Source organism: Mastigoproctus giganteus, chromosome 8 (genome assembly GCF_048544385.1).
Source record: "Mastigoproctus giganteus isolate SK-2022 chromosome 8, ASM4854438v1, whole genome shotgun sequence".
In the NCBI taxonomy this organism is placed as follows: domain Eukaryota; kingdom Metazoa; phylum Arthropoda; class Arachnida; order Uropygi; family Thelyphonidae; genus Mastigoproctus; species Mastigoproctus giganteus.
Genome location: NC_143582.1, coordinates 193,734,517 through 193,748,028, shown reverse-complemented (window position 1 = coordinate 193,748,028; position 13,512 = coordinate 193,734,517). Strand labels below are relative to the sequence as shown.

The window sequence follows — 13,512 nt, the reverse complement described above, 5'->3', positions numbered from 1 at the left end:
TGAAATATGCAACCATGTAACCAAACAGATTATACTGTAGAAAGCGGTCATAACTTACTAAATACTTAGCATTCCTCACCGTTAACATCTTTCTGTTGGAGAGATACAAATTAAACACATTTCGCCTTCCTAAACTTAAGTTTATACTCGAAAATTTTACTGCACTAATAATTCTTGACCTCAGTCCGGAGAAAATCCATCTTGCTTCTACAATTCAACGTCAGATGGCGTAAGGGTTACATAATAACTAAGAGCTATTCTCCAAGATTCTTGCTACTATATCAGAGGCAAAGAGCGCTACAAACTATTCTCTGAAGATCATGAGACAGAGAGCGGACCCCTCCCCCACAATTTCTATCACTTCTCCGAAACAACTGAGACGTAAAAGTCTCTAACAACGTCTTGAATATAAACCAACGGCGAAAACTGTCAAATAAATTAAAAACTTATAAAGAAAAAACGAATTACGGCTTACTACATAAGAGGTCATAAATACTGCTTTTTTTTCTGATCTTATATTGTCGGATTTCTTAGTTCAACACACCACGAACACAAACCATAAATTTCCGTTAATATCAGTCTACTTGAATGAACAGAATTCATTGTTTCCCTGTATTTACATTTTTAATGACTGTTCCATGATATCGTTCATGGCCCAGTGAGCTAGGACGTGGTCTTTTTTTATTTTTTTATATTTTTTTTACAACCTCTCTCTGTCTCCTTGGAATTTTAATGAACGTTTAATACAAAATTCACTTGACCTGTTTGCCATCTCTCTCCTTTTTAATTAAAAGTATCCACGTAAGAAAAACAAAAAACTTTTTTTTTTTAAAGTTTCCCCTTCGTTTTCTTCCATTTCCGTCCTCTTCTCCATTCCGAAGTGATGTCGGAAACGCTAAATCCGATTAAAATTTTACAGAACGCAAAATTCTCTCCACGAATAATCCACGTGCTTCTTAATTTTCAAGTCCGGTTATATATATATATATATATAAAATACTGTAATCATTCTGCGTGTGTATAGTTACACCATAAAAGGTACTTTTATGGCTTAATAGCACATTCACTTTATTTCGGGGGGTCATCGCTCCTCTACTGTGGCTGTCAGGTTGAAGAACGTGAGAGTGTATTTGCCGTGCAATGCTTCATTACTTTAGCGGTGTCGATATTTCTCGAAATAGCACCATCTGATAATAGAGACAGCTCCATTTAGTAATATTTCCTATTTTGCTCCATCCCGAGAGTGAAAAAAAGGGGAGGGGAGGAGAAATTGATGAGATAGTGTATAAAACTTGTTGGCAACACCGAAGGTGGCTGTTTGATAGTGAGATTTGTAATATCGGCTTTGATGGACGCGCAGGTTTTATGCGAAGCGAAATATCGCTTTGTGAGGCTTAATAAATAACAACAGCTGTTTTGATCGCATTAGCTACGTTTATTGCTATCCCTCTGCCATTCTCTTTATATAATAGAAGTTCATTTCCGTTTTTACGAGGTCTTTTGAAAACTTTCTGGGCTTATGAGACGTGCAAAGATTTCTAACAGGCTTTATCGGCTAATTGCGAAATTCGGCTAAACAATCCAGTTCGATCAAGTCTTTTAGGACCATTTTAGCGAGCATTTATTGAAAATTTTGGGACACTTTAAAGAAAATATGAGGTGCATAAGGCCACGAGTGAATCCTCCAGGTCTCAGACGTTTTTTAGCATACCCGACATGCAAATTGGCTCGCAAACATACGCTTTAAGATAATACACAGTAAACATCACACGAAGTAGGTCGACGTTGTGCTTTTACGTTAACGCAACTAAGGATATGAGGCGTCAATATACACTGAGTTGGCCTTGCATTAGCAACGCTTACCTAATGTCTCGTGGGGCCTTTTGCCCATAATACAGCCCAACACATCTTGGCATGAACTCCACAAGGTGTTGTAAGTCATACTGTGGTAGTGCTATGCCCGCACATTGTCAGGTGGATGTCATAGCACCGATTGTACTTTTTCAATAGGTCCTAAACGTGATCAAATGGGTTCAAAGCGGCTGAATTAGGCGGCCATGGAAAGACAAAGAATTCATTGTCATGTTCCTGAAACCAGTTGACATCCTGCCGGGTCCTGTGGCATGGCGTTTTGTCTTATTGATAGACGTCCGAGTTATCTATCATCATGAAGGGGGTGAGTAATTGGACGGTGACTATAGAAAGGTAAGCATTCCCATAGAACCGTTGACGGTAATCAGAGGACCCTTTATTTCCAAGAAAACAGTCCCCAAACCATAACTCCACCGCTTCCAGCTTGCCGAACACCGACAGTACAGTGCATCCAAGCGCTATGGTCTCATGCTGATTTCTCCAAATGCGGATTACGCCTATGCATGATAGAGTTGGAAATGGGATTCATCAAACCAGGCGACATTTTTCTACATGTCGGTGGTCCAGTGTTGGTGCTGACGTGCCCATGAAAGGGTCAGTTTAATGTGTCTCGCAGTGAGCACGGGTACAGTGACAGCCGTCGACTGCCATAGCATATACAGGCTAATGTCTGGCGTATAGTCCATGTGGATGTTGGTCTTGCTGTTCCTACGTTGTACTGGGTGGTTACTAGCCACTGTGCTTCGTCACTGCTGTGTTGAGACGAAACATACGACTCTAACCACGGGCGTTGACCCCACGTGTGAACTTTGGCTGGTTGTTCGACCGCTGTTGAGCCAGTCCACAAAACGGGAGCACTAAACCATTTGGTTGTTGTCGAGACACTGGCACCTGCACGCTTGCCCCCTACAATTATTCTACGTACGTTCAAAAATCTCGACGCCGACTTCCTCATAGACACTCAAAAACTGATCGCCACATGTGCAGATTACAATCTTATATCAACCATTTACAACTCTGAGCCTTCGCCAGTCCCCTAGACCAGTCCGTTAATACACAAGGGGGATATTGCTAATGCAAAGCCAACTCAGCGTATTGTGTCTGTTAACTGCGTATATTGTATGTCCATTTACCTATTTTACTGTATGAAAAATCCGATTTTCCGGAGGAAACGGTGTAACCACCCAAGAAACCAACGGTGAGAAAGGAGCATAAACATTCCTCCATCTTGATGAAAAACAAACCTAGATCTTTCCCACACGGTCTGGAAGAAATAATCTACCGACGAGAGTACAAAGTTGAAAGATAATATGGCAATAGCACAACTTGAGTAATAGCCAGGGGACAGATATCGACGCGAGAGACAACATCGGTGACAACGGATGTGAAACGACACCACACCAAGACAATTTTAGCAATAACCACAAGACAACAAGTGCCAGAAGGTGAGAGAGTCAGCATCACACTAAGACAACTTCAGTGGCGTCCACACAAGACAACAAACAACAGGGAGGAACAATGTTGACAACAGCCATGGAAGATTATGCCACACAAAGAGAGCTTTAATAACGAAACTAAGCTAACAGGTATCGATGGTAGTGCGAGAGACAACAGGTACTGAAGACAACATATTTCACACACAATGTATTCATTCATCTGAGGTCCGCATCTAAGGTTCTACCAGTCACTATTAGTTTTCCAGGGGAAAAGGACGAAATATTTTTGACAGGACTTTCTTTCTAACGGGAAAAAAGATTGTCAAGTGGGTAAAATTTATATTTTACTTCCTGGCAGGGTTCTCTGGCGTTGTGGGAACGAGGACATTCATCATAAGTGTAAGAAAAAAAGGAGCCGATCAATACACTATTGTTTCACGTTTTCCAGTACCTTCGATACATTTTTCTACGTGTGCATGTATACAACGCAAACCGTCACGAACACAATTGTACACTTAAAAATTGACTCTAATGTGGTTTTCGTTAAGGTATTAATGCAAACGCCATACAACAATACTTGAAAACTCCACATTAACTCAATTCAATTGTTGGCCGACGTTACAATTCCAACTATGGATTGTGACGTCACGCGCAAGAACGAGACATTGTTTATATCTCGGCAAATTAATGGAAGATTCCCGCCTTTGTTAACTAGGGAAGAAACATATCGACCGTAAGACGTGAAAGAGGAGCAAGATCAGCCGACTAGCGGAACAAATCCACCACCAGACACCTTATAAATGCTTAGCGTGCATCGTAGACTTTTCTTTCTGTCATATGTCATGATCCGCATACTCGCTACCTGCTTGAGAACACCACACTGTTTTTTTGTTTTTTTTTTAATTTTTTTTTCTAAAGCAGAAAGTAATGATAGATTGGCTAGCTGCTTTTACTCCATCGATCCATTCTCCAACGCTCTGAGAACCATTCTCCATCACCACTGTACATAGCTTCCAGTTTCCTTTTAAAAATCGCCCAATGCTATTTTTTTTTATACAAATCACCAGTCTACTAGTGACGCAACAATGAAAATCTTCTTGGAACGTCCACGTGCTACTGGAAGCAGACGATATAAGTATAAAAGCAAAATCGAAATGGATTATTCGATGCCCACAGCTTAATGTACGCTTCCATTTCTGTTTTATTTTTCCTCGATATTTCAACTGTTGTTTATTTATTTATTTTTTTTTTTTTTAGCGAAATTCAAAATGATGGCTACTTATAGTTTAATGTACCCTGAAATAAAACATCGTTTTCGAATAATTTATCCGAAAAACTATCGTAATATAAAAAGACCGTTAAACGTCTGGATCGTAGCTATCTTTCATCATCTTTCGTGCACTAAAGTGAAGTAAACACATTAAGGAAACTGCTCGGTAAATCCTGGTCAAAAGCGGTTTTAAAGACACCAGTCCGTCTTTAGGTGTATCGTATATGTATTGTGAAGTGACGAAAGCTTCTTATAGAGATGCATTTGATACTTCTGTTTGAAACGAGGCTTTTACATAGCTGGTCTATTTATGTACTTTTTTTTTTTCTCCAATTTATCGGGAAAAACTTTTTCAATGGCGGTGAAAGTGGTGGTTTTGTTTGCAGACTACCAAATGAACCTCCATAATGGCTTGGTGCGAACAAACAGCATGCCGGTTCGCTGCTAAAAAATATTGTTGCAGTTGCGCATGCGCATGCGCATGCGCAGACGGAATAATGAATTCTACTGCTTAAGCTGTTTTCAACCGGTCCAAGTTCGCTTTGTGTAGTAGCATAGGACAACGTACAGGTCTGAAGTTTTGAATGTGATTGAAAAATTAAAAGAAAAGACTGCCTAGGAAACTTACAAGATATTTCAAGAGGTGTGAAGAGTATTTCTTTTTCGACTGCTGATTGAATGATATCGATCCAACTTGATGTTTATTTTTGGACCCCGAAAGAAGGTGTTCTATCGTATTCAAATCAATGATGCTTAATATCTTAAATCGATTAATGTGTTATCATAGGTGGTGAAAAATGAACTTTAAAAAAAACTACAGAATATCTACGAATGAAAGGAGATTACACAACGTGTTCAACAGGACAGATACATGCATGAGGGATGAAAGGAAATTAAGTACCGGCAAGGTGTGTTCTGTTGTCTTGCAAATGATTTTTTTCCTTTCTTCGAAGTGTTGGAGACGAGCTTACGCATAATTCTTGAATAATCACACCAAGGAGAAGAAAAGAAAAAAAATAATTCTTGAATAATCACACCAAGGAGAAGAAAAGAAAAAATGAACTTTTCTTCGCTTTCTCGTAGTGATGGATAATTACCGCCTGTATAGCTTTTCACCCTTGATTTAACTTGACTAGGGGAAAATGTCACCTATTCTCTCAGGAGAATAATTAAAGTGGCTTTCCCTTTCAAGATACACTCGCTTTGTTCTTTGCAAAAAGAGATTTTTCTATTGGAAGAACATTTGTGACATCATTAGCAGCAATAAATCTATTAGCATTCAAACAGTTCACTGAAAAAAGTGTATAAAAAATATGAAACTAAGGGCAACAAATGGATTGAAGCCTGTAATAATTAAGTGGTAGCCTAAACATCAAGGTTGTCTTTGCTGGGTTTTAACTGTCGTTGTTCTTTCCACATCTGAATAGGTCTTTAAAAACACTGAACATATGCAGCTCAATTTAGTATTAAAATTATTAAGACCAAATGATGCAAGAAGGAGGACTTTCTTTATTCATTAGTCAAAAATTAATAATAAATAAACAAACATTTATTTATTTTAACAAACTTTGCAGTCCACCTTCTAAGCCGTTCTTCATATGTGTACCGATTTCCACTCGCCAATAAGCTGGTTGCCTTTCTCCGAACTCTCTCTACAAGTTCTACGTATTTTGCAGTCCCTATATCAATAAAATATACGAGGTGTGGCAATAAAGTTCCTAGACTGGTGCAATAAAAAGCACACAAAGTGAAGGAGCCCAAAAATGGTTTTATTTTATTCAAAGTAATCACCACAGGATTGAATATACTTAGTACATCGTTCTAAAAGTTTCTGAAAAGAGTCAGCGAACGTGTCCAAAGAGACAATGTTCAGTTCGGCGATTAAGTTTTTCTTCAACATTCTGAAATCTTTTTCCTTTGAGGATAGTTTTCACCTTGAGAAAGAGGAAAAAGGTCCGCTGGTGCGCTCTCTCTCTCTCTCTCTCTCTCTCTCTCTCTCTCTCTCTATATATATATATATATATATATATATATATATATATATATTAGTGATAAAAAAGAAAGTTAATAATTATAACGACAGTAACTGTAATTAATATTTATGGGTCAATGCAGTTGCAGAGCAATCATGCATTACACCCATAATGTCTATAAAATGTTAAAGATAATAGAAAATAATAGAAAAAGTAAATCAATCAAATAATACATTCAGGGATTTAAGAAAACGCAAAAAAAAAAATATATATATATTATCGCTTTTTACCCACAATCTATATATATATAGATAGGGAGAGTAAAGTGGATGGTTGATCTGTACAATGGCATGTTTCACCAGAAATGTCTTCGTAAAGAGTGATGAATGGGCAGGGGCATTGTCGTGCAGCAAGGACTAGCTGCCTTTCTCTCGAAATTGCGCCTCACCCAGGAAATGTGCTTCAACACTCTTTGAAACACCTGCACATAGAAAAACGCGGCATTCACTCTCTCTCCCCTTCAGGTACAAATTCCTTGTGAATCACACTGTTTGTCGAAAAACATAATCAGCATCGTCTTGATATTGGACTTCTGTAAAAGAAACTGTTTGGGCCTTGCTGATGATTTTGAAGTCCATTACATACTCTGACGCTTCAGTACGACCCATACGCTTCTGGGTCGTACTGAAACACCTAACACCCATCTCCAGTAACAACACAGTCGAAGAAATAAGGACTGTCTTGACAAGTCAGGATGAAGTCTTCGCATGCTAACACTCATCGTTACTTCTGCTTATCCGATGGGCAGCGCGACACAAAGTTTGCACAGATCTTCCTTTTCCTTAAATCTTCATGCAGAATTTGAAGAATCGTCTCCTTATCCATATCTAATTCATCAGCTACCATTCTAAGGATGAAACGACGATCTGTTGCCACAATATTTCGAACTTTTGAAAACCAGTCCTCATTTCGAGAGGTTGAAGAATGCTCACTTCTTGAGTGATCGCGAACATAACCCCGTCCGGCTGTGGGGCACAAAATTTGCACAGACCTTCCTTTTCCCTAAATATTCATGCAGAATTTTAAGAATCGTCTCCTTATTTATATCCAACTCATCAGCTATCATTCTGAGGATCAAACGACGATCTCTTGCCACAATGTTTCGAATTTTTTCAAATCTATCCTCACTTCTTGAATGAACGCGAACATAGCCACGTCCGGCTTTGAACCGTTTATACCATTCAAACATACTGGTACGTCTTAAAGTTTAATTACCACAAACAGTTTTTAACATTTCATATGTTTCTGTTGCAGATTTTCTCAGTTTAAAGATAATTTGATAATCGTTCGTTGCTCCATTTGTAAAATCGTGATACAGAAGGGTAACGCTACTAAACTGATTACTTGCAGCCTGTTAGCCTACTGGACAATCTCTGTACCATCTCTGTTGGAGGAAGTTTGCACTACAACATACCACTTCCGTTTATTTTCAAATTCATCGAACATGACAGCAACAGCACCAATCCGGTAACTTCACTGCCACATCTCGTATTCATCTGAATACAATATCCAACTGCAGTCTGACCATCTTCTTGAATAGAGGAATAATGACGTTTTTCTCCCTACTACAACAAAAGGTCCTGTAAATCATGGGCAGGACGCCATATGTCTTCCTAGCCAAGCTGCATGTAAATTTTCACATCAAATTGAATCACAAACCCTCAGCCTCTTTCTTCCTGAACTATTTTTATCCTCACTCCCCTGGCTTATAAGTGACTCCCGGATTTCTGCTCCCCAAATGCATAAGCTTATATTTAGAAGCATTAAGCTTTAATTGCCATTTTTCGGACCACATATGCTACCGATCTTTTTGAAGCATTATGAACTGCACTTCAAATCATTCACAAACTTTGACAGCTTCCCTTGAGTACCCTCGCCAATATCATTTATGAAAATTAGAAATAAGAAGGACTCAACATCGAACCACGAAGTACCCCAACTGTTACAGTGATTAGCCTTGAAGATTGACCATTTATGACAATTCACCCTATCTTTTAGCCAGCCTGCCATCTAGCGTAGGATCTTACAAGTAACTTCAGCTTCTTCCAGTTTATATGGGAGGCTTCCATGTGGGACTGTATCAAAAGTTTTATTAAAGCCTAGTTATATAACGTCAAAATCGTTAGTCGCATCTGTTTAATGGCTACATCATAGTAATTTAAAATATTTAAGAGTAAACAATTAAATATCTCCTTCTATTACAGTCCTCCTCTCTTGAAATTGAATCTCTCATCGATGATGATATGCTAAAGGTAGATGATGATCAGCGGTGAGAAGAGGGTGTCTCTAGGGTCGCATGCTGTGGAAACCCATACGTCTGAGTGTGTGGCGCATCGTCATTTGGGATATTGTTCTTGCCCTCCCCATACTGTATTGCAATGTTAACTGTTGCACAATAATCTCCCATTGAGCCCGTATCACGCGCGGAATCCTTCGCTCATCACAAACATCCACCTTGCGTAATCCTTCGCTCATCACAAACATCTACCTTGCGTAATCCTTCGCTCATCACAAACGTCCACCTTGCGTAATCCTTTACAGTTCTGTCGGCGGGAGGTGGTTTGACCCGTTTGACACTATTCTTCGTACACCTTAACCACAGCGGGCCGTGAGCAACCGACAAGACGTGTCGTTTCCGATATAGGAGAACCCAACGAACGAAATCCCACAATCATGTCGTATTGTAACTCTGAAATTTTTACTGCGTCCCATAACTGCTACTTTATCACTTTGACTTGCACGACCAGATGCAAATTACCACTACTCTAGCGTACGAAGCTGTCCGGCTTTTTACACTGCGAGCTACAAGCATAGCCTATTACGGATGGGGTGTTCATTATTCAGACACCATTGAGTGTAGGTTTCTTTACAATCCATTTATGGTATTGTGGTCACTGCCTACTATTGTTGACCCCACTGCTGAATATTTGATACAGACTCCTTAGCGAGAACTAGATCTATGATGTTATAGCCCCTTGTGCACTCCTGAACATGCTTGGATAAGCAGCAACCATCCAGTTTGTTAAAAAAAAAAAAAAAAACTGTCCTCATATACTGTATTTCTGCTCCACTTAATCCAGTCTATAAAAGGTACGCTGAAGTCGCCGATAATGTGATAATCATACTTACTAGCTCATTTAATAAGTCTCAACGGATTTTTTCTATACTCCTCGAAGTCATTTGGCCTGTAACTCCAACTGTCATGTTCCCTTTGTCGCAAGTCGTTTCACACGACACCGACAGAACAGCCACGTTACTTTAATCTGACTTAGGGAAGATTCTTGTCACCTATAGACAGTTTTTGATGGAAAGTATCACTCCACCCCTTGTCCCTCCTTATCTGTCCTGAACATGGATTATTCATCAAAATGAAATTTTTCATTTTGTATCTCTTATTTCCACCATATGTCAGTAAGCCCAACTATATCAGCATCAACTGACTTGATCAAAAGCTCAAACTCATTTGTTTTCAATATCTATAATAATTGATAATTAATTGGAAGCCCATTATAATTAATCGATAGCCTTGACGTCAAGAGGTTGTTTAGACTACCATTTAATTATTTAGCTAAATCTCTCCTCTAGCTGAGTTAGTTCGCTTTTATCGTCTGTTTCTGTTGTATTAAAAAAAAAAAAAAAAAATACAGTACAAAATAAAAATATAAAATACAAAAAAATAAATAAATACAAGAAACTCAAGATACGCAGCTCAAGTCTTTTAATTAATGGGTATCAATAGCAATCCACACTTGATAGCAGTTTCGTATTTATCTGATATTTAAACTATTCTCAAGAGTGACCCTAAAGGCGGAAGTGACCCACCCTATTATCACGTCACGTGACTCTCGTCATGTCACTGCTTAGTGTAAACTGCGAAGTCGGTCGGAGAAGAAGCATCGTCACTGTAACGTTGGGTGACCAGATTAAAAATTTGATCTCTGGGTACTCATGCTTATGTTTGGGGTATTCATTCCTCGTTTAGGGATACTCGTATTATACCTTAAAAGAAAACCGAACAATTTTAATAAAAACCATTTTATTTCTATATTCAGATTTTGAAGAAGATTTTGAAAATGCATGCGCTTTTCCTATAGACTAGTAAACAAAAGAGAGTAAGCAATGGATACACGACATAAACTGGAAGAGAACAGAAAAAGGCGAATTCCATCATTTACTGCAGGACTTCAGGACTTAGAAAAGATGAAAATCGTTTCAAGATGTACTTACGGATGAATAAAGAAGAATTTAATTTCCTATACAGTATAATCCAATTAAGGATGACATTCAAGGGCAAAATACGCAATTTCAAAATTCAATCAGTGCTAAGGAAAAATTAGTTGTATGTTTAAGGAAAGTTGAAATACTGCAAGTTTAATTTTGAATAAGGATTTATTCTGTCAAAATAAAAACAAATTTTTAATGAAATTTAATTACAACGAAAAACTTCTTCTCAACCCTAAAAACTGAACTTGTAAAAAATTGTTATGAGTTGCGCAAATTGAAATGATCGACTTGTTCTTCATCTCAATTTGTTAATTGTAAGTCTATTTTCTTGCTTTGGCCATATTTGAGCGTCCCTGTGACTGGACATTTGCGGTGAGTATGCCGAGTGCTTCGGAATAGGCACAGGAGCAACGTCCTTGATGTTGTTGTTGTTATTTGTTTTCGGATATTCTTACTTGTGCGCTCAAAACAGATTATTTACTTCAAATTTAATTTTATATTAGCATTTCCTCCATTTCCCTCTTGTCACGCGGTCACGCCTAAAGAAATTTCTGTTCGAACAGAAAAATCTGAGCTCTCGACAATGTCATTCGGCCTTGAAGCCCGACATGTTATCTTGCGAATACAGTCAATCACAACAGTGCTCTCCGAGCAATAAACTGATTGGTAAATATAGCTCCCCCACATTTGAAGTTAGACATGTATACAAGTGAAGTCTCGTGAAGTGATAATAGTGTGTTTCCGCCCTAAGAGACCACAAGTCACGTGACCGCGATGACGCAATATCTGTCGGAACGAGTCTACATTTTATGGAAGAACATGCATGTTTGTCTGAATCCAACAGGAAGGATCAGACTGTAGTCTGATTGCGAAGATGTAGCCTGAATCCAATGCGAAGGATCAGACTGTAGTTTGATTCTTCGCATTGGAATCAGGGTTAGATTACAATGCCTGGGCGGAACATTATCTGTTTGTAGTGGAACCATGAACAGTAACAGTGGTAATTGAGGAAGTGTAAACTGTGGGCGAAACCACAACAGACAGGGCATGTTGTGGTTTCACAACTAACTTTAGCAACGCGCTGAGGATAACAACACGGCGGTTAGGTCCCAAATATGAATTTTTCCCAAAGGACTTAATTATAAACAACGTCCTAGTCGAGATCCATTTCACAAATGCATGTGTGGTTCTTTTTAAATCTTTCCTGAACTTTTGCAAAACGCCCGATCGCTACGGAGGCAGGATTTATTAGAATATGTAACAAGTTACTTCCTTAAAATAAGAAACAGTCTTTGGGGTGAGGGAGGAAAGGGGAGGGGGAGAAATCGAATCCCTAAACTTCTACTCTAGCCGATCAGGTTAACCCCAAGAACAATTCAGAAGACTAAGAGAGAATCTATGGTTCTTTTTAATACATTTATACGCAATAAAACATTAAACTTCCCCCGAAAAAGGTAAAACAGTATTGATCGTAGCAAAGTAAACAATATCTGTCGGTTCCATGAAAATTACAAAGTTTATATTTTATTTTTTTTGGTTTTCTTCCTTCCAGATTCTTAGAAACCTATTACCATACATACGAGATTTTGGGAGCGGCAAAATCCGTTGGAAGTAAAGAAAACATTAAAACTAAAAGTCCGACTTACTGTTACAGAGTGGTTTCGAAAAAAAGAGGAAATGGAATAGAGATTTTGCCATTTGTGTTTATGGTAGAGATGTTCCATCCCCTTTAGGCCTCCTGCAACTTTCTGAGGCACAGCTGTGATGTGGGGAAAGTTGTTATAATTGATAGCGTTTCTACAAGTCCAAATGGAAAGTATTTTTAGTAATTCGCTCTCACTCACTAATAAACTGTATGTCAATATGTTTGTTCTCATTCGCTTTTAAGTCCATTTTAATTTCTGTTGAACTTGGAAAAAAAAATTACATTTAGAGATGGACCAAACGATAACGCCATTTGGAAAGTTACTTGTTAGGCGAGCATGCGCAGTCGTATTTTGATTATCAGTTTGATTTTTTTCGTTTTGGTAAGGGCTGATTACAAACTAGCTGACGTATGAGTCACTCATTACTTGGGATGGAAAAACCTTTATCAATAGGGACGAATTGCATTTTGTCAGAACCCATTTTACTTCTGGTATCGACTCTACTGGCTTAATGAAACTAACAGATGACCTCTTGATCCCAATAATTCTATTAACAACGATTCTTCTTCTATTATTTTAGAGTCCCGATTCTAAGATTTTTATCGAATTGGCACAAAGCATGGAACGCGAATAATTATCCAATTTTATTTCCTCTTTATCACATTATTATAATCAATGCACGAGTCATTAGGCTTTTTTTTTCAATTAAAATCTTTTTCCTGTTGGCCAAAACACTGCAAGTGTGTGTGTATATTTCAAACTTAATTTCGATGCTTTTAATTAATTTTGGATTCATACTTGTTTGAACCATTTTTTTTTTTTTTTCCGGATCGATTTTTTTTTTTTTTTTTGTCGGACTAAATGAGGCTCTACTGTACTGTATAGAAAAAAACACTCGGTCCATTCAGGTTTCCAGCGGAAATCTAAATAGAACCCCTCCCCCTTCCGGTAAACTCAAAAGGTCCTGAAATGCGTCAATAGGTATGCGTTCAAAAGACCTTTAAATTTGCAATTTTTTCCCGCAGAGATCT

At 38.3% G+C, this 13,512-nt stretch overlaps 1 protein-coding gene across 1 annotated transcript in view; it reads left to right on the top strand.

The window, feature by feature from the left end:
- LOC150082127 (carbonic anhydrase-related protein 10-like) overlaps positions 1-13,512 on the top strand; it is a 187,667-nt gene that overhangs the window by 79,848 nt on the left and 94,307 nt on the right. The gene's annotated exons all lie outside the window — the stretch shown is intronic.